This window comes from Euleptes europaea, chromosome 1 (genome assembly GCF_029931775.1).
Source record: "Euleptes europaea isolate rEulEur1 chromosome 1, rEulEur1.hap1, whole genome shotgun sequence".
Lineage (NCBI taxonomy): Eukaryota > Metazoa > Chordata > Lepidosauria > Squamata > Sphaerodactylidae > Euleptes > Euleptes europaea.
The window spans coordinates 50,265,014-50,292,302 of NC_079312.1; the positions used below are offsets into that span (position 1 = coordinate 50,265,014).

The following is a 27,289-nucleotide window of genomic DNA, read 5'->3' on the forward strand; positions in this document are numbered from 1 at the left end:
GATAATTGGGGGACATAAGCAGATTCAACGTCAGTTTCGTAGTGCTGGGTCATACTCCCCAAAAGCTACCTCTTTTTTAATTGTCTTTAAATGTCGACTGTAGTGGCGAATGTCAGGTCCAAGTCAATCTGTGGAGCTTACTTCCCAGCTAACCTCCTAGGGTCAGGCTGAAAAGGTGAATTTCAGCTATTATGCCTCACCATTGACTATTCCAGAAAGGAAAGTTTTCTTCAAATTCCACCCTGTTAAAAATGTACAAGGAGAACTATCTTTTCCTGTTTCCCATGTTTCCCCAGACTATGGAATAAGTTGGGCAATAGGTTTGAGCACTGACAATGTGCAGCAGCATTAAAGCATCTGCTCTATTCACAGCCCCTTTATTGCCATGCCAACTGCATGCGGATTTATGAGCGGCTGTCAATTGTCAAGCTGAACTGTCAGATTTGACCTGCCACTTGACGAAAAACACCTGCATCACACTGCCCTGTTGTGAGCTTGTTATCTCATTTGTCCATACTGATGAAATGTAATGAGGGGAAAGAGACTGCAGGTGAGACGGACGAATCCCAAAAGCTCAACCTGTTTACTGTCTCTTTGCAGGTTCTTCTATGCTGGAAATTGCCTGTTTCTCATTAGCTATTTTTTGTGTTTTATCAAGCTAGTTATCATACCACATCAAGCTCTTTCAGACAGCCATTATCTCTCTGCTGCATCTCCCCAAAATATGATGGCATATTGTCTGCTGACTGTAAGTGGTTATCAGCCTAAAATGGGTCCAAGTTAAGTGGAATGGTAGTGATTTTGGAAATGCACTAAGCGGTTAGTTCAGTTATCAGCTGAGAACTATTTGTTGGCATTACTTTCCTTTCAAGCTCCCGTGACCCAAAGGCCTTAAGCAATAAATGGGGAGCCTTTATTTCTTTAAGAATAATATGGTGGAGAGATACTTGGCCACTGCCAGTATTATTTTTGGATCTCTATCCACAAGCAGAAAGGGGACTATTTTGTCTTTTGGTACGGTGGCAGATAATTTAATTAAAATAGCGGTAATTTATTGATCGCGGTAAGTATTGTATAGGGGACATTCCAACATCATATGAGATAGTGTGTCAACTCTCTTCAGGTCACATGGACAAAGTCTATCTGAATAAGGTAAGTCAGCGTATCTTCCTTTTTGGTGTCATTACATTCATGATCGTCAGGGAGATCAAAGATTGGGTTGTATACATGTAGTAGATTAACGTGGCCCAGGGGTAATTCAGTGGTCACACATACTGAAATAGTCCTGATGATGTCTGTTAAAAGTGTGTCAAAACATGGCATTAACATGTGGTCTGCTAGATGCTTCTATCCTCACAAATAATGTGATCTCGAAGCACATTCAGCTAGTGTGCAAGGTTCATTTTTACTCTAGGCAAGCATCCTGTATGCACACATTGATTATTGTTAAAAAAATTAAATGAACACTATTTTGAGTATATTTGCATATGTTGAATTGGTTGCATTTCATCATCATATGGGCAGCAAACTGGTCGCCACTGTTGGTACTTGTCAGAACTTAAATGGATGTTGGAGCTGAGGGACATTTTTAGTGTTATCAGTCTTCTCATTCCATTCAGAAGGCTATCTGGTGGGAGGACATGCTGGGAGGGATGGAAAATCAGGAGGATCTCATTGGTACTTAATTCCACTGTTCCTCCACTGCCAGTAAGAAAAGTGAGTGCGCAGAGGTGGCAGCTACCACTCTTATCTTTCATTGGTGCTCAATGAGGTGAATAAGTGGAAATGATGCCTAGAAATACCCAATACTAATGTGCTTACCTGTCAGTCTCCCTAGATGCTGGTGGTGCCTTAAGGAAGGAGCAGAGCAATCTCCTTTGTATTTTCTCTAGCACTCTCAACAGGAAATGAAAGACTGCCCCGGAGGCTCCTACAGCACAGCAGGTGTAATCTCCCATTTCCTTTTGGAACAGTGCTGGAGAAGCATCTGATTACAGCTCTTCTGTGGTTATTTTTACACTTCCCAGAGTTAATAGGTATAAAGGAACATAAAAAAGTCATGTAGAGAAGATGCATTGTGTGCACATTAGGGAGAGGGAAGGGAACAGTGGAAGTTAGCCTGCCCACTAGGGTTGCCAGGTCCATCTTCGCCATCGGCGGGAGGTTTTTTGGGCGGAGCCTGAGGAGGGCGGGGTTTGGGGAGGGACTTCAATGCCATAGAGGGCCAATTGCCAAAGTAGCCTTTTTCTCCAGATGAACTGATCTCTATTGGCTGGAGATCAGTTGAAATAGCAGGAGATCTCCAGCTAGTACCTGGAGGTTGGCCAACCCTACTGCCCATCAACCCCCTCATTGCAGCCAAACACCACATGCAGGTGAAACCTGTAGAGCTGTTGGCTTTTCAGTAAGCAATCAAAATAGTCTTATTCTCAGCAGTTTTAGTTCTAGAAAAAGAGGACCTGTTTCGAGGTTGAGCGAGATCCAAGTCCAGTAGCACCTTAAAGACCAACAAGACTTTCAAGAATCAAAGCTCCTTTTGTCAGATCTGCGAAAGGGAGCTTTGATTCTCGAAAGATGATACCCTGGAAATCTTGTTGGTCTTTTAGGTGCTAATGGACTCAGATCTTGCTCTTCTAGTGCACACCAACATGGCTACTGCCCTGAAAATATGTTATGGTTGTTTCTTACAGCCTCTGTTGGCTTGACGCAAAGTCTAGTCTATCATTTCCTGAATGACCTCTAAACCAGGCGCTTCAATCACTCACGTTCATTCAGGAATATATTGGGGGGGGACACACATTGGGCACAAATCAACAAAACAGAAACACTGTTGAGAGTTGAATAAATCTAACTTTGCCTGTATTGCACCTCTCGTTTATCCATTATGCATATGAAATAAATCCAGAAAGATTCTCTCCCCACAATTTTTTAAACTTTAAACTGTTAATTTTTAAACATTCCGTTTATCCTTCTTTTCACTGAATTACTCAAGATCGAATGTTACTAAAATTAGACTTCTGCACTTTCAATGGGTGGTAGGTATGTTGGGGAACAGGAAAAATCTATTTCATTTGAACTCTAATCTCTGGTCATGGCTAGAATGAATGAAATGCAATAGGTGTGAAGAAATGTGATTTATAGCAGTAGCTGAAGTCTGGCATTGAATGCCATAGAATGTCAAGATTGTGTGTCAGTCAATTTAATGGCACATTTGTGGATGTGGAAACTCAGTCAGATGCAGGAAAGCTCCCTGTAGTCATCTACCTGAATAGACAAAAGAAGCATCCATTGTAGCCAACAACTTTATACCCCCTGCAAAAGCGATGTGTTTAGTTAATTTAAAATATTTAAACTGCCTCTTTGACAAAGATCTCAAACAGTGCATTCCTAAGGAGAGTTACTCCAGTCTAAGCCTATTTATTTCACTGAAAGTGGTTTCCAGAATGAGAATGATCTCTCATCCCAAAGACAATCCAATCCATATAAAACATAATAAATTCCAAAACCAACAAGAAAACCATGCAAACCCAAATACAGTCACCTCAACCATCCTCAATAATTTACAGGTGCTCCCCAATGTAGCATCAAGCCTTTTGGCTGGAAGCAGGTAGCAGTGATGGAGTGTCTGCATTTGGTGCTCCCTCTCCAACTACTAGCCTGTGAGCTGCCAGCTAGCAACTATTGTTGATGTGTTCTGCCAGTACTGTTACAAAAGCAAAAGGGATCTGGGTGACTCAGACGGAAAGCTGTCTCACTTGAGCCATTGTATATCTGTGTACATAGTTGTATATGTGTTTTATATGTATCACTGCACCTTGGTTGAATATATGTTTAAACACGTTACTTGTGTGTTCGCTCTGTACAGTTATTGCTGTGCTGAGTACCTGGAGGTTGGCAACCTTATGTTATCCTGATAACTTTATCACAGGGCTACTGACATGAGTTTCTCCTAAAAGAATGGAAGTGCAGCATCGGCAGTGAAAGTACATTATTATCACAGACTTGGGTACATTAATATTTCGCTTCGGAGATCTCTCAGAAAATCATCTTTGCTTTGTGCTTTGCACTCAATTTTCCCTCTGTGTTTCTCTGGCTTGTGAGATGAAAGCATCAGAACCAATACACCCAAGCCACCTGCAGGTGTTATGCTTTAAGACAAGGAGATTTAGGTTGGCTACAGCAGTACAGCACCTGGATAAATAGTTCTTACATTGCTGGAAAGGGAAATTGAAAATTAGTCCTGGAGGACCTGTCTACTGTGCTACTGTCTTCTGTATTTGGCCTCTGCAGGTGGCAATCATTCACAATATGACCTCAATTTTCTTCTCTTCTTTTGGTATCCAAAGCCTCCTGCTGTTGGGAACACATTGAAGCATCCTAACACCCACAATCTGCATAACGTCAGTATATAATTTTGCTATTGTTAAGCTCTTATGAGCTAGAGCCTTAAACCTGGAAACATTTGTTCTCAACACTTACAAGCGAGTTTATCGGCATCGTTGTATTCCTCTTCTTTTTCTCCCTGTGTTGATTATCCCTCAGTTGTTTGCTTGCCATTGAAAGTAAGAGCAGCATTTATGTCCAATGAAATTGTGCAGTTGCAGAAGTCATGTTGCCCCAGTTCCCCTTAACCTTGCTGCTTTTACTAGGCTTAGAATGGCTGTTGAAAACTTCATAGCAAACTGGTGTACAGGAGAAACTGCAGGATCCAATATCAAAGACCCCACTAATGTTTGATAGATAGGGTTGCCAGGTCCTTCTTCGCCACCAGCAGGAGATTTTTGGGGCGGAGCCTGAGGAGGGCGGGGTTTGGGGAGGGGAGGGACTTCAGTGCCATAGAGTTCAATTGCCAAAGCGGCCATTTTTCTCCAGGTGATCTGATCTCTAGCAGTTTAGAGCGGAGCAGCCTAGCGGGCACATGAAATTTAGTAATTTTGTGAAACTTTGTATTTCATCTAAAGGAGCTTTGACTCCAACTTGAATTGAGAGCTGATGAAGTTGCCCAAGTGGTAGTGAAAACGCGAAGCATCCTCCATTTCTCGCCAGTCTTCTTCTTCCTGTGCCTGTGGGATTTATAAGCATATGAACTGTACATAAGTCCTAAGGGACTACAAGTGTTTGAATGAGATAAGAAATGAATCTTTGCCCATTGTATATTGTTGTATCGAGTGTTTACTCTTAGCATTTTGTAAGTTTCCTTTGTTAATTTTTGTAGTTTTCACTTTGGCACTAAACTCACTTTTTCATTGAATACTCGTTTGTGTACAATTTTTTAGAGCCATTACTGCTCATTTCCTTTAGCTTGACTATTGTAGTATATGTGCAATTTCTGCTACTACCTGGCAGTTGGCAACCCTATTGATAGACGATCGTTTGGAATGGATCCAGTGGAACATTGACAAAGTTTGACTTTCTCATATTGCCCCTCCTTCTCCAGCTCAAAATGCAGCAGAAGTGGGGAGGCGAAAGTTGTGCTCAAAGGTGGTGGAAGCCTGTGGAAATATTCTGTTGGACCTAATCCATTATAATTTCTTGTAGCAGAGGCAGAACATACACTTTTAAAATAGCCATAGATTTTCGCTTTGCTATCATTTAGCATTTGCCTAGAACAGCGAAGATTCAGTGATCTTCCTATATGTGTCCAAAGAACATGCTCCCAGGTGTGTAGAGAAACTGCTTGTATTACTGTAACACAAAATATTGTGTGGTGGTTTTTTTTTTTTTTTTTTTGTAAAATTGAAGGAAAACTTTCTAAAGAGAGGCTAGTCTGTTAAAATTACTACTTTTTTTGTAAAAATACTCCCAGAAGCCATGTCTTCTCCAAATTTTTGCACCCATCATGAAATATACATAACAGGTATGGGTATATCATTGTATACCCTTTCCAGGTACAACATCCCAGTTTCAATTCAGTCCCCACACTTCTGATTAAGGTATCTTGGAACAGGGTTGGGGGGGGGGTAATATCTCCTTCAGGCCTTTCAGAGCCTCTGTCAATGAGAATGGACAATGTGGGCTTAGATAACCAACAACCCAACTTCATGTAAGGCTATTTAACATGTTCATGATATATGAAAGCTGTATCCCAGGCAGTCTGTAAGCATTGGCCTACTGTATCATTTAGCATTTGCCTAGAACAGCAGAGATTCAATGATCTTCCTATATGTTTCCAAAGAACATGCTCCTGGGGGTGCAGTGAAACTGCTTGTGTTACTATAACAAAGAATATTGTTTGGAGGGGGGTTGTAAAATTGAAGGAAAAGTGCAGAACATTTGCAGATAGTATGTTCTATTACAGTATATCTGTTATGTGGCCAAGTTTGACCTTCAGTTCTCCCTACCTCAGAGGCAGTCATGGGTAACTAACACAACTAAGTAAGACAGGATTGATGGGATTCCTAGTCTAGTGTTGGACATCTTCAAGGCACTTTAGGCATATATTTGTTTTGTCCTTGCAAGCAATTGCCTTAGAGGATATAGGCTTGGAGTCAACAGAGCATTTCCATGGGTGGAAGGATTTCTGCCTTTGAAGTATGACTTCGTTGCCTCCCTCCTCTCCCTCCCTTGTCCCCCAGAAGCAGCTTTTCAGGGAACATTTTGGTTTCCAGTGGGTAGTAGAAGAAGAGGAAGAAGAGGAAGAAGAAGAGTTGGTTTTTATATGCCAACTTTCTCCACCACTTAAGGAAGAATCAAACTAGCTTACAATCATTTTCCCTCCTCCCCCCCAAAACAGACACCTTGTGAGGTAGGTGGGGCTGAGAGAGTGTGACTAGCCCAAGGTCACCCAGCAGGCTTCATGTGTAAGAGTGGGGAAACCAACCCGGTTCACCAGATTAGCATCTGTCGCTCATGTGGAGAAGTAGGGAATCAAACCTGGTTCTCCTGATTAGAGTCTACCGCTCCAAACCACCACTCTTAACCACTACACCACTCTGGAGGAAAGAAAGTCACTTTTTGTAGGTGGAAATGTTTTGCTGGATTCAAGCCATAATCTGTAGAAATGTCTGTAAATTCATAGCACTTTTTAAGTTACATCTATTATAGGAATTCTATCTGACAAGCTAGTTTATACTTCAACACTTCCCCATGTAACTGGCTCAGGAGCAGAAGAGCCTGCCATTAGGCTTGTAGCCAGGCCTGGTTTATATGGGGACACAATTCTTTGAATTGGCACCTCCACATAATGGAATACATGCAGCTTCCATCATTATGATGACTATATACTTTGAGGCAAGGGGACTAACATCATGGAAATGAGGGCAGCCATATATGTTCTACCCACATGGAGAATGATTGACACAAATGGTACCTCTTTGTTAGCCTAGTTCAGAAGCATCGTTCTGTACTCAGATGACCAATCTGTGTGTGCACCAGCCTTTAATTTGCAATATTCTGGTGCAAACTTTGTCTATGCGATACATACTTGGGGCATCTCAAAGGTGAGTAAAAATGTATTATGTGTAACACCTTCAATCTCCTTTTCAAGCCCTTTTTGTTATATCACATGTTTTCATGGGATACCAGGGCTGTTCAACCACAGAGAACAATTTGATACAATGATATCAGTTCATTAAATTAATAGAACACGGATTCACTTAAACACCATCAAACCCATTTCAGTCTGTCTAAAAGTAGACAAACAGGTGTCTGCTGTGAATCATTTGCAAAATAGCCCTAGGCGTATTACTGCATGTTAGGTGTTTTAAAATCCTCCATAAGGAGTTTTATGACAGACACATTTTACCAGACTGAAAATCATACATATTCATGAAAAAGGGCATTTCAATTTTAGTGGGGGGAAATGGCTGTCTGCCTTCATCACCTTTTAGTCCTGCTTAGGTCTACTTGACAGCTAATTAATTACCTTACCCATAAATGCATCTCCTATTTCAGCATTACCCAATGAAATTTATCAAATATGATGGTTAATGCATTGCATGCTGAAAAGCCTAATGGATTAAGGAGCAGTCTATATTAGAAAAGTCTATTGATTACAAAATATCTTCTTGGTATGATTATTCCAGGACCAGGAGCACCTTCTGAATCTGATCTCATGATTTATTTTCTTTCTAGCAGCATATATAACCTCCACAAGAACTTACCTGAATGTACAAATCATTATGAACATTGTTCCCTTTGGTCTGGCATTCATAAATGTAGACAATCTATAGTGTAAAAAAAGGAATAAAATTAGTTGAAAGTTATAAAATGGGAAATAATATTATCTTGTTTCAAATGTATTCCTTAGCACTTGTGACCTTTTCATACATTATGTCAAAAGTACATGGGAAAGGGTGTTTAGTGTGTGTGCGTACAGATATAAGTGGAAAATAAAATAGCCCTAGCTTAGGTTGTTGCCCCTAAGCACCTCTCTAGAACCCTATGAGCACACCCACAAGGCTTTTATTGGAAATAATAACTTCTCATATGAGGGTTGCCAACCTCCAGAATATCTCCTGGAATTACAACTGATCTCCAGACTGCAGAGATCAGTTTCCCTAGAGAAAATGCCCGCAGAGTAGCCCTTACATCGCTGCGTTTCCAAACTGCCCACAGAGCTCCTTGCCGGCCACTTAAGAAAAAACAAAAAACCTCTGGCTCAACGCATTTGTTTATGTGGTGGCACAGTAGAAGATCTCCCCCATTATGTCCTAGCCTGTCCCTTATAAACTGAGCCCAGGAACAAGTTTTTGGCAAACAGTCTTTCAGTGTCACAATTATCATCATTTTTTGTATTTTTAAATGATTCTGATTCTGTACATTTTAACCTGTTGTTATATTGTTATACTGTTTTAGATTGTAATGGCCTTTGGCTTTATACAATAAACTTGACTTGGCTACGCCTTAGAGAAAATGGCAGCTTTGGAGGGTGGACTCTGTGGCATCAGAGCCCTACTTAGCTCCATGTGCTCCAACTCTGCTGTGCCTAAGGTCCACCCCCAAATCTGAAGGAATTTTCCAAACTGGAGTTGGTAACCCCCCCTCTCTTGTGCCCTCAAGTCGCAGCCAACTTATGATGACCCTGTAGGGTTTTCAAGGCAAGAGGCATTTACAGGTGGTTTGCCATTGCCTGCCTTTGCATAGTGACTCTGGTATTCCTTGGTGGTCTCCCATTCAAATACTAACCAGGGCTAACCATACTTAGCTTATGAAATCTGATGAAAATGGGCTAGCCTGGGTTATCCAGGGCAGCCCTATCTCATATAGTGCCCCAAATTCTTCTCAGCTCCATGTGACCTTAATTGTGTGGAAGTGAAAGGGGTTAGAAACTTACTATTTTTACATGAAAGTTGGAAATTCAGAGAACCTAAAAAATAGATCATTATATCATTACAATGCTATAGAGATCTAGCTATTGCTGGGTTGTTGTTTTTAAGCTTGTGTGGGGTGGCGGCAGCTGTGGAGGAATGAAGTAGGGAAAGTACAGGGAAACCTACCATCTGGAATTCCAGTTGCCACTGTTTTGAATTGGCATCCTCAACAGCAACAGGAAAACCTGACTTGTAGCCATGTGGAAGGCCTCTTAATCACTTCATACCATCTCCTTAGAACTTTGTGATTCTCACATAGAAGCACAATTGACGTCATCATTGTACTGTTCTGTCCACAAGCAATGACCTCTTGGAACCCACTTGAACATTTTCTAAAAGATGGGAAGCCCAACCCCTGCTCATCGTCAAGTTGATCCATATCTCAGAATTTTCAAGAGTAACTTCTTCTGTGTGAGTAGGAAGAAAGATATCGGAAAAGAGGAACTGAGTGATGCTACCAGCTGCTGTAAATGCCACCTGCAATTATTGTGTCGTCATTCATAGTTTCTAAACTGACACCTATTTATTTCTCATTTAGCCAGTTTGGTACCGTATATATTTTTAAAATCATGAACCATATCATGTTAATACAATATGTGCATAAACTGTAATTCAATAGCAAATCGGTATGCCTGGCGTCCCATATGCAATATCACTAAGAGTTAAACAGTAAGTGCAGTGAAAATAACTTCCCATCCTTTTCTTGACCCCCACAGAGAATATCACCTTTTGTTTAATTACAAAGCACTGAATCGACAATCAGGTAGTGCAATTGATACCCTGACATTCCCATGGAAACTTCAGAGAGGCTATTTGCATGTCTTGCTATTTTGTGCAGTAATGGCTGCAATCATCCTAACTGCTATCATTTGTTTATCAAACGTCCCCCCGAGTGCCATCATTAGTCATTGGTAAAACTTCGAGAACTGCATTGCGGGCGCCGCAATCAGTGTAGCATTACTTTCTGTACTTTGTGGTTCAATTGCCTTAAAAAACACACAACAGCCTCAGCATTAGACTGTAGTAGGCACAGGGAGTCTTACGTGCTCACAGTGTGTGTGTGTGTGTGTGTGTGTGTGTGCGCGCGCGCGCGCGCGTGGGGGGTGGGCGGGGAGAAAGAGAACCTGCAAATGGAAATGCTAAATTCTGTGTTGGAAATAAATAATGAAAATTTGCATTATTATTACCTATTGTATCCTGACTGGCAGGTGGGAAGGCATTTACATTAGGGAAGTGAAGCATCATTTGGGGGAATGGAAATCACAATTGCAGATAAGTTTATGGACTATACCAACAAGTTTCCGAACAGTTACCATGGCAGTGGTTTATTGCACAAGCTATTAGTTTCCTAAATGTGTATTCATCAGGGCCAAGCAGGGTTTTTTCCAGCCTCTTACACTTTTTGGGCATTTTACTGTTGCAATTAATTTCCACCCCCCATCATTATTCCAAATAATCTTTTCCCTCTTCTTCTGCCTTATACGCATTTGGGGGGCCTCAGTTTCCCCTCAGTTTCTTTCTTTTCTTTTTCTTTTACTATTCTCATAACCAGGTGCTGTGTTACACAGGCAGGATGCTGCTGCAGTCATTTTGTTTGCGGGCTTCCTAGAGGTACCTGGTTGGCCACTGTGTGAACAGACTGCTGGACTTTATGGGCCTTGGTCTGGCCCAGCGTGGCTTTTCTTATGCTCTTATGGATGGGATCCTTCAGCCTTAATTTGTCGTTTGAAAAAATGAAAATAACAGTGGCCTACTTCACAGTTGGAGCCCAATCATGGCAAAGCTCTTTTCAATTTACCAAGGGTTAAATAAATACATAGGGAAGGTTGCTAGTATTTTACCCAGATATCTTCTTTTGTATTTTATGCAGTGGGAGATAAAGTAGCTGCTTCTTCCCATTCTTCCATGGATCTTGTTGTCTGTTCTCTTCCTTGCATGCTGTGCGACTCTTCTGGCATCTTCCTTATTGCAGCATGTATGAAAGGGCGACAGGATTGTGGGATTCTTGGTCTGATCCAGCATGGCTCTTCTTAGGCTCTTAGTTTAGACTATAATTAATTAAAACAAGTTTATTTCCTAGGAAATTAACAGACTAGCATACATCTAAATCAGGCTCGATACCAACATTTCCCAATATTTATTGAATGGGAGGTTGATAAAATAATAAATCAAATCAAAACCCTAGAATCATAGAATTAGAAAGGGTTTTGCGCACCATCTGGTCTGACCATGCTCAGTTAAGCTAAGATGGAACATCTCTGACAGATTGCTGTCTGGCCTCTGCTGGAAGCCGTCCATTGAGGGAGAGTCCCCACCCACAGTAATTGGTTCCGTTGTTCAACAACTTCTCCTAATGTTCAGCTGAAATTTATTATCCTGTAACTAAAGTCCATTAGATCTAGTGTTGCCTTCTGGAGCTGCAGAGAACAAGAATTTTCCCTCTTCTGTGTGAGAGCCTATCTCGTATTTGAAGAGTGCAATCATGTTCTGCTTCAGTGTTCTCATTTCCAAGATGAACGTACCTATTGCCTTCAACCTTTCCTCACAAAATTAGCTTTTGACATACCTGACCATTTCATTGCCCTCTTCTGAATCTGTTCCAATGAGTCTGCATGATTCTGAAAGTGCAGTATCCAGAACTGGACATAGCACTTCAGGTAAGATATGACTAATGTGGTACTGAGTAGAACGTCTTATGATATGATACTCTGATTCTATTAATGTAACCTAAAATTGCATCTGGAAGGACAGACAAAATTTTAAAATCAGATAGTTATTTTAGGAGGAAAGTGGGAGAGATGATTCTGTCTGTCAATCTTAAGCACCTGAAGTAATCCTCCATTTAGGAATTTTGGTAACCAACTTTGTATTTTATTGTTTTACTTCGATTGGAGAGTAATATTGCTTTATACATATATCACCACTGCTTCAGAATTCAGTAATAATATGGGTATATTTGAGGTCTTTAAGCTGAAACCAAAACTAAATGTAAAGGGTTCCTGTACTTAAGTGTTTTTTTTCCCCCTGTAAAAGAGCCATGAAGATTGTCAGCTGATTGTAAAGATGTAGGGCTTCATCCAAAGTTTTCTCCCACAACGGAAAGGTGCTTCAGTTCTCACAGGGGACAAGGGGTGATTTTTCCCTCCCACTGCAGACCTCCGCATCATGTGCCACACTGTTCCCAAGTGTCCCCCAGCTCCCAGAACCAGCATTTGTTGAACACAATCAACTACAGTGGGAGGCAGGAAAGATCTGTTCCATCAGCACAGGTCCACTCACACTTTTGGATCCAGCCAGATTTGTGTTGGCCTTTATATATATGAAGAGCCCTGTGGCACAGAGTAGTAAGCTGCAGTGCTGTAGTCTAAGCTCTGCTCACAATCTGAGCTTGATCCTGGCAGAGGTAGCTTGCTCAGGGTTGACTCAGCCTTCCATTCTTCTGGGGCCAGTAAAATGAGTACCCGGCTTGCTGGGGAAGGCAAATGGCAAACCACCCCATAAACATAGTCTGCCTAGTGAATGTCGTGATGTGACGTCACCCCATGGGTTAGTAATGACCCAGAGCTTGCACAGGGGACTACCTTTACCTTTTTATATATACCACCTAACCCTAAATGTTCTGTTCTTCATTGAGGCTGAATAATTTTATCATTAAAATGAGGACATAAAGGATAGGATTTTATTAATGGACAGCTGGAGGAAGACATAATGCAAGTTTGCAGTAAAAACTGTAAATTAGAACTGTCTAGATAAATGGGATTTTACTGAACACGTTATTTTAATGCATATTTCTTTTCCAGGCTGTACACTTATTTTCCATTGCCTTTTCCACAATGGTGGGTACTGAGATGGAAAAAAAAAGTTGGGAACAGTTTAAAAAACAAATGGAACAAACATGACAGGTTTGTCTAGGCATAGAGGTGATCCTGTAGTCTCCATCTGCTGCTGCACCATCATGTGGAAAGAAAGTCACAATTTTGAAAACAACCTTATGCTATTTCATGTAGGCAGTGATGGCTCTTTCCCTTGGGATGTACCTTGTGCTAAGTGGATTTGCAAATAGTACGACTGGAACAAGCATCAAGATGTCACTCAAAGCAGTGTCTGGTTTTAATCTCTCCCCCCCCCTTTGTATGTTGTTTCTTATGTATCCTCATGACATTCTTGAATTATCTCTTAACTGCAGTATTATTTCTACATTTTTATGTTATTGCACTGCTGCCAAAAGGTCAATACGCATGGGGAAAAGATAATATTTATTGTGGTTTGAGAAAAGCTATATACTTTTATGTTTAACTATTTTTCTACAAAACTACAGCCACAGAAGATTTCCTTGGACAGAAGGGGAATTAGTTCTCAACATTCCCTTTCCCACTGCAAACCTCTGATTCCACTTTACAAGCTATTCTTTGAGGTCCTTTGTCCCCCACTAGGATTACCAGCTCCAGGTTGGGAAATTCTTGGAGATTTTGGGGGCAGAGCCTGAGGAGGGCGGGGTTTGGAGAGGGGACTTCAATGTCAGAGAGTCCAATTGCCAAAGTGGTCATTGTCTCCGGATGAACTGATCTCTTTTGGCAGGAGATCAGTGGTAATAGCAGGCGATTTCCAGCCACCACCTGGAGGTTGGCAACCCTATCCCCCATCCAGCAGCTGCATTTGGATGGGCATTTTGGGCTGAAGCGGGATGGGAATGCAAGAAAGTCACGCTATGCAAAATGGAAATCCTTTGCTCCCCACAAGTCCCTGCTGGTTCCTCGCCAAGTAACTGGGCCCAGCCCAGCCCAGTTCCTGGCACCGTGCAACTTGGCCAGAGTTTTCACAAGGAGAGGCTGCCAGGAGGAGGGAAGGTGGGAGGAAAGCTAGGAACAGGAAGGAAGATAAAGCAGGTTGGCAGGCAGGTGTAGGGTTGCCAATTTCCAGGTGCTAGCTGGAGATCTCCTGCTATTACAACTGATCTCCAGCTGATAGACATCAGTTCACCTGGAGAAAATGGCAGCTTTGGCAATTGGACTCTATGGCATTGAAGTCCATCCCCTCTCCAAACCCCACCCTTCTCAGGCTCTGCCCCAAATATCTCCAGGTATTTCACAACCCGTAGCTGGCAACCCGAGGCAGGTGGGAAGGAGAGAAGGAAGAAAACAAGGGGAAGAGGCTATGGAGACTTTTTGAAAAAGGAAAGAGGAAATAGTGGGAGAAGGGATAATGAGATGCCCCCTGCTAGTTCTTGCAAGTCTCCTGCTTGTACTTGTATCTCCAGCATGTACATTATGGGCTTAATTATCTGAGCGCTCCTTATATGAAAACATCTAATTGGCTACAGCTGAAAATAGTCCTCCTCCATATTCACAGTGCTGCAAAAAGGTTCCCATAAGGTATAGTAATGACACAAAAAAATAAAATCCAGTCCTAGTCATTCTAAATCTTCAAAATTTAAACTTGGCCTCTGAAAGTTTACTTTGACAGGCATCAGGAGTGGGAGAAGTTGTTTTCTAAGCATGCAAGACCTCAATGAGGATCAGGACAACTGCACAGGGGGAGAATTTTCCTATTGGGAGCCTGTGTGGGTGGAACATTTCTTCCCAGTGAAGTTGATGGGCTACAGATTCAGATATATACCAAAATGAAGTACTTCTTTACTTGATGAGTAATTGAATTATGGGATTCATTGCCAGTGGATATTGTGTTGGCCACTAGCATAGGTTGATTTTAAAGGGGATTAGACTGGTTCATGGAAGATAAGTCCATCAATGGCTTTTACCATGGTGACACATGGAACCTCCATAATCAGAAGCGGTAAACCTTTGAATACCACTTCTAGAAGGCAACATCAGGGGAAGACTTTGGCTTCTGCCCTGTTTGTTGACCCCTCCTCCCCGGCCAAGGGCTGCTGGTTGGCCCCTGTGTGAAACTCAGTGCTGGACTACATGGAGCACTGGCCTGATCCAGTAGGGCTGTTCTTATAATATTATTTCAGTTGGTATATTATTTGTTTGATAACTCTCAGATTGTTTGCTAACATAGACTACAGTTGCAGCTGTGGTGAGATTTGTGTATTCGCAGTCCATTGTGTAGAACCTGGTACCACATAGAAAAGGAACTGTGGTCTCCCCCTCCCTGGCAGTCTTCAAGTAGTGTTTGGATGAACACTTGTCAGGAATGCTTTAGACTCATCCTGCATTGAACAGGGGGCTGAACTAGATGGTCTGTATGGCCCCCTCCAACTTTATGATTCTATGATTCCTGTGCTTAAGGAATGTTTTTTTTTCTTAACAGATGAAGCACTCAAGAATAGGTTATAGCAAATGTGTGTTCAGAATAACAATGCGTGTAGAGAGGTAGAGATATTCCTTGTGTTACTCACTGCTGAAATGCCTGTACTTGTAGACAGAGAAATGCAGGCAGCGTAACAAACCAAGCAAGCCAGAAGAAATGGAAATGTGAAAAGGGGATAGTGTAGAGAATGCAAGCCTGTTCTCTTCCTATAGAATATCTGACATATTTCAGAGGGCTAAAAGAGAAATCTTCTGTAGAATTCAAGGTTCTCTGCACTGATTGCTAGAGCCTTTTAAAATAGGAATGCTTTCTTATCTGTACCTAGTAAGGTACATCAAAGGTGAGATACTTCAATCTGCAATAGTAGTGTACACTGTATGTAGTCTCACAGACACACAGGTTGAAATAGGGCTGTTGAAAAAAAAATCAGGAAAATTCGGGTTCAGGTTGATTGCCTCCCCACCCCCTGCAGGAAAACCCGAATGCTGAATTTCCTATACTGGTAAAGGTAGGAATTCGGCTTTAAATTCAGGATTCCTGAAAAATTTGGCCATTTAAATCCATTAAACCCATTTTGTGGCTTTTCATGGCTCCTGGGGGGCATTTTTACAGGTATAGGTCCCAAATTTTCAGGGTAGCTGGAAGGGACTATCCTTGCAAGAACCCGCAGGTTTTGTGAAGATTGGGTGAGGAGTCCCGAAGTTATGGGGTCTGGAAGAGGTTGCCCCCTTCCTCCATTGAAATGCATTGCAAACACTTTGCATTGCTTTGAATGGAGAAGGGGCGACCCCTTCCAGACCCCATAAAATTGGAACCTCCCACCCGATCTTCACTAGGCTTGGAGGTTCTTGCAAGGAGAGTCCCTTCCAGCTACCCTGAAAATTTGGCACCTCTACCTGCAAAAGTGCCCCCCCCCGGAGCTTTGCAAATAAATCCCATAGGGTAACATTGGTGGGGGGGAAAACTTGTTAGGTTAATAGGTTTGACCAAGTTCTCACGGCGGTGAGGGAGGAAACGCTTTAATGCTCAGCCCCAATTCCTCCTCAGGCTGCTCCTCTTCCCCCTGCTGCAGCTGCCGAAAAGGCTCAACAACAACAGGAGGAGGAGGAGAGACAGCCTGAGCAGCAGACCCCTGCCCCGTGTCAGCACCTGCCAACACCTGTGCAGGTGGGGCAGCTCCAGAGGCCACCTCGCCAAAGAGAATCCTCCACAGAATCTTGGATGGCAGCTCTGGAGCTGCTCCCTGCACAGGTCAGGGGTGAGCTGCAGCCCTCCCCCTCCACTCCTCTAGTCTTCTCCTTCTCTTTGTCCCCAGGGGCCTTCTTACCTGCACCCTTGCCACTCATTGTTCCCCTGGGAGAAACTCTGGCTATCTGTAATACTGGGAAGTTTAAGGGCCTAGCTAGCTGTCCTGGACTATGATCAGTCCCTGCCCTGAGAACTTTTTATAAACCCTCCCTCAAGAAAACTAAAAAAGATTTGCAAACAAAAAGAGGCCCTAACCTAACCTCCACTTAATAATTTCTGGTTTTTTTTTTTTTTTAAGAACTACCTGTTGAACCTGGTCTAGAGACCTGTCTAAGTTTAACCTCTCACACTGCCCTGAAGATGGACTTTGGAAACTTTTTAAAAGGGGGAAATAGTGTACTGAGGATATATTACGCCCTATCTACCTCTGTACTCCAACAATGGATCCCCAAGGAACCAGGAGGAGTTTTTTTCTGCAAGGACACTCCTCCCTCACTGTTGAACTATGAATCTAATGCCAGCTGGGCACAATAAAGGACAGGAAGCTTTCGATAACTGTTTGACCTATTGATCTATTTAGAAATCAATATCCCTTGCTCTTTTAAAGACCTAACAGAGTCTAGTTGGTTAGAAGCTGAGGCCCTACAGCTAGGGTTTCAATGTGAGGTAGGGTTGCCAGGCCCCTCTTCACCACTGGCAGGAGATTTTTGGGGTGGAGCCTGAGGAGGGTGGGGTTTGGGGAAGGGAGGGACTTCAATGCCATAGAGTTCAATTGCCAAAGCGGCCATTTTTCTCCAGGTGATCTGATCTCTATCGGCTAGAGATCAGTTGAATTAGCAGGAGATCTCCTGCTACTACCTGTCAGTTGGCAACCCTAATGTGAGGGGCCAATGTAGCCCTGACTTCCTAGCAGATCTTATTAATACTGGTTGTTGTGTGTCTGTGAAGTCACCTCACCCCGCTAGAATACCAGGCAGAAACGATCAAACCAGCCCAGTTGAAATGCCTAAGTGGCAAAGCCCTAAAAACAGGAAGTATTTTTTTTCTGCTACTCATTGGTAGCTAATAAAGATATTCAGCATCTCACATGATCAGAGTCACAGGAGAAGGAAACGACTGGATGATATTTTACTGGTGTTAGCACCAAAAGTAATTAGTTGGTAAATTGCGACAGTTGTGAAGCTTCACTGTGCAGTACAGTATGTATAAATCTAAAGCCTCTCTGTCTCCCTTTTTTATTGCGAAAAGTTTCAATTCATGAATAGAATTCAATGGCCTCTTTGACATCTCAGACTAAAACCCCCATAAAGGTCTGATCCATAAGTGATTTAATGATACAACACACACTTAGCCATTAAAACAGTCTATTTGGTGCCATATGTGCTGTACAATGTTTCTAGTCAATACAGCTGCACTTTTAAGACCATTCCCAGTATTTTAAGGTAATTTTGTGTCATTTGCATGGAGAAGGCAAGATTATGGCACACATGGAAATTCAAATTGAAATATTTTATGTAAGATAAATGATCAAATCTAGGTACCTTTGCATCTAAATGATATCCTCAGGGTGTTATTGTCACTAACATACTTCAGCAAAGTTTGATGTGTTCTTGATTTCAGTTTGACATCACTTTTTAAAGAGGTAAGCTAGGTTTCTATCCAATTCCATGCTATTCACTTGACGAAGGAATTAAAAGTAGAAAAAAATATTTTGTACCTGCTGCTTTTCAATATTGCTGCTTATTTTATTATGAAACAGCATAAAAATGCAATATGATCTCTTGTGGCAAATTGGATGATCAATATGCAAGCAGTTCAAAATTCTTGGAGGTATTAAAAACTTCACTGGATGATATAAATCAGCCTCTTCACAGTTAAATATATATTTTGACCCTCAGTCTGCAATATAAAGCCTCTGTTTAATTTTGTGCGACTTACGCCTGTTCATATTACCTCCCTGCCCTTTCTTTTAAAATTTCATAAAAATAGCACTATTAAAATGCTACTGGGAGTGCCACTGGTGTGGCTCACCTTAGAACTGGGGTCCCTAATGTGTAGGGTTGCCAACCTCCAGGTGTGGCTGGAGATCTCCCACTATTACAACTGATTTCCAAATGACAGAGATCAGTTCCCCTGGAGAAAATGGACGCTTTGGCAATTAGACTCCATGGCATTGAAGTCCTCTCCAAACCCGCGCCCTCCTCATGCCCCACCCCCAAAATCTCCAGGTATTTTCCAACCCAGAGCTGGCAACCCTACAAATATGGAGCCTGTGAGTGCCATGGTGCCCACCAACATCTTTCTTGGTACCCATCAAGTGTTTTTAGAATGTTGGTGGGGCCAGGTGGTTTTTTGAGTTCTTTATGTTTATGGCACGATGCAGACAGTGGCGTAATGTAAAGTACTTGACCTGTGCAAATAGTGGAGTGATGTTCTAAAAACACAGTGGGGCTTGGTTCTTGTAGGTTATCCGGGCTGTGTAACCATGGTCTTGGAAATTTCTTTCCTGACGTTTCGCCAGCAACTGTGGCAGGCATCTTCAGAGTAGTAACACTGAAGGACAGTGTCTCTCAGTGTCAAGTGTGTAGGAAGATATAGTCAGAAAGGGGTTGGGTTTGAGCTGAGTCATTGTCCTGCAAAAGTAATGTGCTAGTCATTGTCCTGTAAGTATCAAGATAATGTGCTAATGACGGTGTGGTATGTTAATATGGAACCATTGTATCCTGAAGTGATCTGTTAATGTGTGAAGTCCAAAGCTAATCTGCATGGCTATTGTTGACTATAGTCTTTGTTAGTCTGGAGGTTTTTTAGGACAGGAAGCCAAGCCTTATTCATTCTTAAACTCTCTTCTTTTCTGTTAAAGTTGTGCTGATGATTATGAATTTCAATGGCTTCTCTAACTGAGAGTTTGTTTTATGAACAGTTAGGTCACAAGGTCTACCGGAAACCAACTCACACAGATCGCTACTTACACAAAAACTCCAACCACCACCCCCGACAGAAAAGAGGAATAATCAAAACATTAATGGACCATGCAAGACGGATCTGTGAACCACAGTTTCTCAAGGAAGAAACTAATCATCTAAATCACGCACTGCTAGCAAACGGCTATTCCAAGAATGAAATCAGAAGGGCCATTAAACCAAACAAAAATCAGAAAACTCAGGAAAAACAGTCTCCCATAGGAAAGGTATTCTTGCCATTTATTAAAGGAGTCACTGATAGGATGGAGAAACTTTTGAAAAAACCTACAAACAGTGTTTAAACCCACCAAGAAAATACAACAAATGCTATGATCAGCAAAAGACAAAAGAGACCCCCTCACCTCTGCAGGAGTATATCGTATACCTTGCAGCTGTGGAGAAGTTTACATCGGGACCACAAAACGCAGCATACAAACAAGGATAAAAGAACATGAAAGATACTGCAGACTTTCTGAGAAATCAGCAGTGGCTGAACATGGACTGACACAAACAGGACACAGGGTCTTATTCCAAGACACTGAAAGACTGGACAATTCTACCAACTACTTTGTCAGATTGCACAGAGAATCCATTGAAATTCATAAACATCAGCACAACTTTAACAGAAAAGAAGAGAGTTTAAGAATGAATAAGGCTTGGCTTCCTGTCCTAAAAAACCTCCAGACTAACAAAGACTATAGTCAACAATAGCCATGCAGATTAGCTTTGGACTTCACACATTAACAGATCACTTCAGGATACAATGGTTCCATATTAACATACCACACCGTCATTAGCACATTATCTTGATACTTACAGGACAATGACTAGCACGTTACTTTTGCAGGACAATGACTCAGCTCAAACCCAACCCCTTTCTGACTATATCTTCCTACACACTTGACACTGAGAGACACTGTCCTTCAGTGTTACTACTCTGAAGATGCCTACCACAGCTGCTGGCGAAACGTCAGGAAAGAAATTTCCAAGACCACGGTTACACAGCCCGGATAACCTACAAGAACCAATGAACTCTGACCGTGAAAGCCTTCGACAATATCCAGTGGGGCTTGATTCTGATGAAACACAACTAAACTGCAGGACTGAAATGCTCCTATTGAAGTCATGAGATCTTCCCAGTTTGAATGCTTTTTTATATGTCAGATGGAACTTGATGAAACATTGCTACAGCAAATTTCAGAGCTCCCAGAATTACAAGTGATCTCTAGATTACATAAATCACATATTTCTTTCTTACTTTTTTTTTTAATATTCCACTTCTCCTGGATAAAATGGCTGCTTTGAAAGGTGGACTGCATGGCTTTATACATGGCATTATACATTACTGAGGCCCCACTTTCCCAGGCTCCACCCACAAATTTCTGGGTATTTCTGAGCCCGGAGTTGGTAACCCTCATACTTCCCTGCCTAGAGAAGGATCAGTTTATGCTTAGTTCCCTTCATCCCACCTGTTCTGGATAACTTCCAGCAGGTCCCTTTTACACATCATCAGGAAGATGACATATCCCTTCTCCAAGAGGTGAAAGTTGTCAACCCCATAAAGGTGCATGCCTCAAGATGTGTGGTAAAACAGTTTCCAACTGTAGTGGCCGCCCATTTCACAACTCCATTAACCTTTTCCCATGCCCTATCCAAGCATTTTGTATAGGGTTGCCAAGTCTCTGTTTGCCACTGACAGGAGATTTTTGGGGCAGAGCCTGAGGAGGACGGGATTTGGGGAGGGGAGGGACTTCAATGCCATAGAGTGCAATTGCTAAAACGGCCATTTTCTCCAGGGGAAGTGATCTCTATCGGCTGGAGATCAGTTCTAATTGCAGATCTCCAGCTATTACCCGGAGGTTGGCAACCCTAATTTTGTAACAGGAATATCAAGCCAGACTCACTTTAGAAGGGATGCCTGATCCAACAAGGAGCATGCCAGGCCATCTGTTTTTAATTACTTGATTGGGTTGCTGAGAGAATAAAACGGTCTTGCTGAGCCTGACTACTCAGAGACTTGCCTGTGCAGTGACCTGGATCACTCTCGCAAAGGTGAAACGCCTGGAAAAGAGATGAGTGGTCTTAGCTTGACTGCTTAGAGTCAGCCAAATACACCATGTACCTTTTTTTCAAAACCAATATGAGATGATGCCAAGCTGTAATCTTGCTCTTGAGCCCATTTCAAATTACTCATCTCGTTCATACTCATTGTACTAATGATAGCATAACTGCACTTTTCTCAGCACAGGCTGACTGCATAGCCCATGCATAATGCATATGTAGGTGACAGAAAGGGCTAACAGCCCTGACCCCATCAAAGAAAGGTTATATATATTGAGGTTTCCTCAAACCCTACATCTCTGTGATAAAAGCCTCCTAGAATGCAAAACTGGAAATGGTGGTGTGTGTGTGTGTTTTGTACTTTGTTTTTCTTCCTCTCCCATAATACTAGAACACTAGGTCATCTGTTGAAGCTGGAGGGTGAAAGTTTCAAAACAGATAAAAGGAAATATTTTTTCACACAACGCATAGTTAAATTGTGGTACACCCTGCCCCAGGTTGTGGTGATGGCTGCCAACTTGGAAAGCTTTAAGAGGGGAGTGGACATATTCATGGAGGAAACGGGTATTCATGGCTATTAGTTAAAATGGATACTAGTCATGCTGCATACCTATTCTCTCTAGTATCAGAGGAGCATGCCTATTATATTAGGTGCTGTGGAACACAGGCAGGATAAGACTGCTGCAGTTGTCTTGTTTGTGGGCTTCCTAGAGGCACCTGGTTGGCCACTGTGTGAACAGACTGCTGGACTTGATGGGCCTTAGTCTGATCCAGCAGGGCCTTTCTTATGTTCTTATGTTCTTAACAGCATTGTCTGTGAGGCTCTATAAAGGTAAAGGTCCCCTGTGCAAGCACCGGGTCATTCCTGACCCATGGGGAGACTTCACATCCCGACATTTTCTAGGCGGACTTTGTTTGTGGGGTGGTTTGCCGTTGCCTTCCCCAGTCATCTTCCCTTGACCCCCAGCAAGCTGGGTACTCATTTGACCGACCTCGTAAGGATGGAAGGCTGAGTCAACCTTGAGCCGGCTACCTGAAACCGACTTCCGTCAGGATCGAACTCAGGTCGTGAGCAGAGCTTTTGACTGCAGTACTGCAGCTTAACACTCTGTGCCACGGGGCTCCTGAGGCCCTATACAGAAGGAAAAAATCTCAGGGAATCATACTAGACTTGTGAAGGCAGAAGGACTTTAATACTACCCATGGGGAGTTTGTGAAATGGAATTCTGTAGAACTGAGAACCAATACCCATTGGAGAAATAGGGTGGGAGTTAATATTTTTATTGATGACAGGTGTCAAAAGAGGAACTGAAGAAAAACAGAAATGGCTGTCTTCCTCTTCTGCCTGACATCTGTAGAAAGAAAAGATGAAAAATTATATATAAAAATTAGTACTATAGATATGACATAGAACTTACAGAGAATACCTTTTGTATCTATTTATTGGATGTACTTACCTGCAATAGTTAGGATTTAAACCTGTTGGTTTAACAAGAAAAAAAATGTCATTGGTTGGAGTGTTAGTATATGCTATTGTTAAGATTATATAGATATAGGAATTGTGATATTGAACTTAGCTGAATTTTGAAAATTGTGTCTGTGTTTTTTTTTTGGTTGTAACTACATTATACATAGAAGTGTCTAATTTTGGCTAATTACCTGGAGGTTGGCAACCTTGTTCAATTCTATGGGCTCAATTCAATTCTATGGGCTCCTGAGTAAGGTGCCCCCAGACCTCACTTCGAATACTGTATCCAGTTTTGGGCTCCACAATTTAAGAAGGATGTTGACAAGTTGGAGTGTGTCCAGAGGAGGGCGACCAGAATGGTCAAAGGTCTGGAATCCATGCCCTATGAGGAGAGACTTGTGGAGTTGGGTTTGTTTAGTTTAGAGAAGAGAAGGTTGAGGGGAGACATGATAGCCATGTTTAAATATTTGAAGAGATGTCATGTTGATGAGGGAACTAGCTTGTTCTCTGTTGCTCCAGATACTAGGACACGGAGTAATGGGTTTAAACTAATAGAAAAGCGATTCCACCTAAATATTAGGAAGAACTTTCTGACGGTGAGGGCTGTTCGACGGTGGAATGTGCTGCCTCGGAGGGTGGTGGAGTCCCTGTCTTTGGAGGTCTTTAAGCAGAGGCTAGTTGGCCATCTTTCGGGAGTGCTTTGATTGTGGGATCCTGCATGGCGGGGGGAGGATTGGGGTCACTGGGGATGTGGGGGGAGGTAGTTGTTAACTTCCTGCATTGTGCAGGGGGTTGGACTAGATGACCCTGGTGGTCCCTTCCAGCTCTATGATTCTATGATCCTACTTGCAGAGCTGTGCACTGGGAGGAAAAAAGGACCTCACCCCCACTAAGGAGAAAAGATAGGAGAAGTAGCCGGCCATACTTGCAGCTCTTCTGAACCATGCACTTGGCTTGCACTGCCCTCTCTGGTCTGCTGCCTAAGGAATTCAGAGCATAAAAACCCAAGATGCCTCCTCCTCCTGCTGTTGGTAATCATCCAAACATGAAAAGCTAAATGGATTTTTTTGGTGTGTGTGTGTGTGTGTGTGTGTGTGTGTGTGTGTGTTATGTTTGTGTTTTGTAACACCTAAGAATTCTGGATTTGTGTAACTGTTCTGGAAAATCATGCTAATGACCCAAAACAGCAATTTTCATACACATTTACAGCTTGGAAATTTTAAAATGCACATCTGAAATAATGTCTCAATGCTAGGCTGGTTTGCTAAACTTGCAGGGCTTGTTCTCTTTTAGAAAGAAACCTCTGTGGAAGAACCGTTGAAAGTAAAATGGGATGGTATCAGAGTAAATTGGTTTACTTCTTGGCTTGCAATAGAATACCCAAGAGCAACCATGGTTTTTTTCTGTAGTTTTCTTCTTTTAGATGTGTAGTGTGGCTAGTGGGGTGAGAGTCACACATGCTGGGAAACATATGGGACATGTGTAGGGTTGTCAGCTCTGGGTTGGGAAATACCCGGAAATTTTGGGAGAGGAGCCTGAGGAGGGCAGGGTTTGGGGAGGGGAGGGACTTCAATGCTATAGAGTCCAATGGCCAAAGCATCCATTTTCTCCAGGGGAACTGATCTCTGTCGCCTGGAAATCAGTTGTAATGGCGGGAGATCTCCAGCCACCGCCTGGAGGTTGGCAACCCTAGATATGTGCCTTGTACACTGTGCTTATATGTATGCAGAGCCAACATGCCTTGACTCAAGAGGAAAAGCAGAGTATAAATGCTTTAATTCCTAAATAAAAAGAGAGGGTACAACAGTGAATAAGCTGGTCCCTCCTCCTACCTCCATAAAATTGCTGAAATGTGGGTAAAATACCTATGTATGTACAAACCGGTTATACATAGACTGTCTCTGACAGAGAAAAACAGAGATACATAGATGCTATGCTTACATTGAGACAAATATATATGCCAGAGTGGGCTTGGCGAGGATACTTAGCTATGAATGGGGTTAGGGGCCAACATGCTCACTTCTGCACACATACACAGCCTGCACTTTGGTCCCAGATAATGTTATTCATATATAGGGTTGCCAGGTCCCTCTTTGCAACTGGCGGGAGGTTTTGGGGGCAGAGCCTGAAGAGGGCTGGGTTTGGGGAGGGGAGGGGCTTCAATGTCATAGAGTCCAATTGCCAAAGTGGCCATTTTCTCCAGGTGAACTGATCTCTATTGGCTGGAGATCAGCTGTAATAGCAGGAGATCTCCAGCTAATACCTGAAGGGTGGCAACCCTATTCATACAGGTTTTCGGAGTGAGCCAGATGTACTCTTGTGTGTTGCAGTATACCATTGTAATAATCCATTAGTAAGCCCCATTACACTAGAAATTTGTATTGGTGTGTCAAAACAAATGTTCAAGAGCAAAGCACTAGAGACTATGGTACAATTGCCTGCATGAAGCTAGCAGGCCTAGAAGTGTTTGTTGGCTAGAGAATACAGGGGGTTGAAAAAAATAAGTCTGGAATGATATTAAACAACAGCATTCTGTTTTTATGACCTTCTCAGAGCTCTGCGTTGAGTTTTATTGAACAACACTGGCGGCACTGAAAAACAAAAGTTTAAATTAGAACTTAAGAATTGCTTTGCTGGATCAATTCCCATATTTATTCTAGCACGCTGTTTCTAACCAGCCAACCAGATGCTTCTGGAAAGCTTACAGGCATTGATATAGGGGATGTTCTTTGTACATCCCCAGCCTCTAGGAATAACATGTATGCTCCTGCTAATTGTAAGTATTTCATTTTTGTTAGCTTGGCTAATCGCCGTTGATAGACCTTTTTAGTCTAATATTTTCTTTAAAATAAATGGTATTAGTTATCAACAGTGGCAGGGAATTCTATAATAATTTAGTAGCCCAGCCAGTTTAGTCCAGGTGTAGAACTGTTCTTTGATCTTCTTGGCCCACATTACCCACCGTAGTCTCTAAAATGTCCTTTTTTCTTTCACTGCAACAGCACCCAACTCTCCCTCGACTGTGTGAGAGAGATTCTTTTTCAGTCTCCATTGGCAGCCATTATATGCACATTTTCCTTTTGAACTTTCCTTTCTCTATAGATGCTACTCTTAATGATGTGTGTTTCATGAAGCAAAGTAGCTCTGTTGTGTTATATTTGTGGGGGGCAGGGAGACAAAATGCTGCCAAAATAAGGGGAATCCAGATTATTGAAGGAGGTCACCTGTGCTGAAAGAGAAACCACTCTGAGCATGTGGAGTACAAATATTGCTGTTCCTGTTTCCACATCCCAGAGCAACTATGAGAATGTGTTATACTGAATAGAGTGTATTTTTAAATTTTGGATTTTTTATGGATTTTGTGTATTTAATTTTATGTATTTCATTGTATTGTAAGCTCCTTTGAGCTTTGTATGGAAGAAAGGCAGCTAATACTTTTTAAATAAATACAATGAAACCTGGGGAGAGGCAGGTTCAAATGCCTCCTCATCAATTGCATTCTCCTTTATATCTGATGTCAGATTAGAAATTGCTAAGAAATGATAAACACAACTCTTTGTGTTGAACCCTGCTATAAAACAATATAGGATGAAGCACCTATGGAGATGTTAACATTTTATTTTAATTGCATGAGCAATTACAATCTGATAAATTCAGTGGGAAAATGGCCAGCACTTGTTTTAGGTTAATGAAGTCCTGATATTGTGCATAGATAAGGGTTTATTTTCGGTACACAGTCAAAGTGTCTGCCTGTACCGTTTAGACATGGTTTTTTAAACACAGCCTATAGTTTCAGCACAGAAGGGTCTATTATTGTGCTGTACCCACAGCACAAAACAAGCTCTAAGTCAGGGGTGCCCAATAGGGTTGCCAGGTTCCGCTTTGCCACCAGTGGGAGGTTTTTGGGGCGGAGCCTGAGGAGGGCGGGGTTTGGGGAAGGGAGGGACTTTAATGCCATAGAGTCC

At 42.2% G+C, this 27,289-nt stretch overlaps 1 protein-coding gene across 2 annotated transcripts in view; it reads left to right on the forward strand.

Moving 5' to 3' along the window:
* GRM7 (glutamate metabotropic receptor 7) overlaps positions 1-27,289 on the forward strand; it is a 577,049-nt gene that overhangs the window by 492,644 nt on the left and 57,116 nt on the right. The gene's annotated exons all lie outside the window — the stretch shown is intronic.